This window comes from Tupaia chinensis, unplaced genomic scaffold (genome assembly GCF_000334495.1).
Source record: "Tupaia chinensis unplaced genomic scaffold, TupChi_1.0 Scaffold000612_1, whole genome shotgun sequence".
Lineage (NCBI taxonomy): Eukaryota > Metazoa > Chordata > Mammalia > Scandentia > Tupaiidae > Tupaia > Tupaia belangeri.
Window position 1 is genome coordinate 532,984 of NW_006160131.1, and position 1,844 is coordinate 534,827.

The window sequence follows — 1,844 nt, forward strand, 5'->3', positions numbered from 1 at the left end:
CCACCCAGTGCACGCGGGCTCGGACCCTGCCGGTCTGCAACCCCGAGCCGGGCCGACGCTCCCGGGCGGCTCAAAGCCCGCCTGTCCGCCCGCGCGCTCCTCCTCCTCCCGGCCCGGCCCGCCTCTCTGTCTTTCTGGAATTGAGCAGCTTCCGAAGAGGCTGTTCGGTCCTCACCTCCCGGAGCCTCGCCGTCGCCTCTCAGATGAGCCTTATTCTCCCCTTTCGATTAAAGCCAGAGTAGCACTCGGGACCGGCGAAGAGACTTGCTGAGGTCTCCGGCTATTAGAGGTGGAATTGGGCGTGAATTTGGGGGTGGAGGCACCTTCTAAGGGTAGCTTTCCTGGCCCCAACGCTTCCAGGGACCTCACGGTACAAGTGAGTCAAAGGAGCTGCGTGCGGACAGGAGAAAGCTGGAAGCGGGCACCTCGGGGCATTCTAATTCAAAAATTAAAGCACCACTTTTTCCTCAAAAAGTGAGCCATGGACGGGAACCAGCAGTTAGCGTAATGGCTATGTTCCTGGACTCCCACGTAGTCGACCGCGGTTCACGTCCCGGACCTGGTGGCTTCAAACTCACACCGGGCGCGTGTGCGTGCGTGCCCAAGATCCCGAGAGGAGAATGGAGGAGAAGGGATTGCGCTGTGACCATCCCCCCTGGGGGGAGTGATTTCTCGCTTTCTGTCTCTAATGTCTCTGTCTGTCTGGCGAGCGCACGCGCCCTATAGCAACAAGAAAATCTCTCCAAAAAAAAAGGAAAAAAAAAAAAAAAGGGAGCCAGGGATGGGGCAGCCAGCGGCCCCGTGTCACACGGCCAACTGCACGATCAGAGTCCCGGACCCCATCCCATGGTGTGCGCAGGAGCCCAAATCCCTAGGGAATGGGAGAGAAGGGGCTGGGCATGGCCCTCTCCCCTGGGGGATTTCTCCCTCCTTGTCTTACTGTCACTCACTCCGAGGTACACACGGAGAACTGGGAGCAGGTACCAGCCGACTTGCACACCGGTGCTAGATGCGCCCTGTCCACTCAGGGCACCCACCGCTGGGGAAGGAGTGAGCCCTGCGCAGGCACAGGGTGACCCTCACGCCCGCCAGGGGAGGCGGCTGAGTTCCCTGTGTGGTGGGCACAAACAGGCCAGGCCGACTCGAGGCCAGCGGCTGTGGGAACTGGCCGAGAGTGACCATGGCCAGTCAGCACTTCCTGGGGTGACAGACACGTTCTGGAACCAGGCAGAGGTGCGGCGTGGCGTGTGAACGCATATGTACCGTGGGCTTGCACACTGCAGAATGCTCGTTTTTGGTTTTGGCTAGAGAGCTCCAGAGAGAGGAGAGCTGAGAGCACCCCCATGGGAATGGTCGCCACTCCCTCCTCCACCTCTCCCTCCTCTGGGGATTTCGGACACCCATCCCTACTTGCCCTGCATGTTTCTCAGGCTGCCAGGCCAGACTCCAACCGCACGCTCAGCCGTGTTGGGCCCAGCAGCTTAGGCCACCCAGCCAGCCCTGCTAATCTTGCTATGTGAATTTTACCTCAAAAACAAAGTCAGACCAGCAGGTGGCGCGGTGGTTAAGGTGGTGGACTCCCACATGGCTGACCACAGTTTGAGGCCCAGACCTGATGGCTTGCGTTCTCACTTTCTTTCTGTATCTGGTAAAATTAAAATAATAATAAATGTTTTTTAATTCTTTTTTTAAAAAATTCACTTGGGGAGGACCAGCAGGTGGTGTGGTGGTTAAGGCGCTGGACACTCCCACATGGCCAACCAGGGTTCAAGTCCTGAATCTGGTGGCTTGCTTTCTCACTTCCTCTCTCTCTCACTCTCACCCTCTGTCTCTCTCTGGTCAAA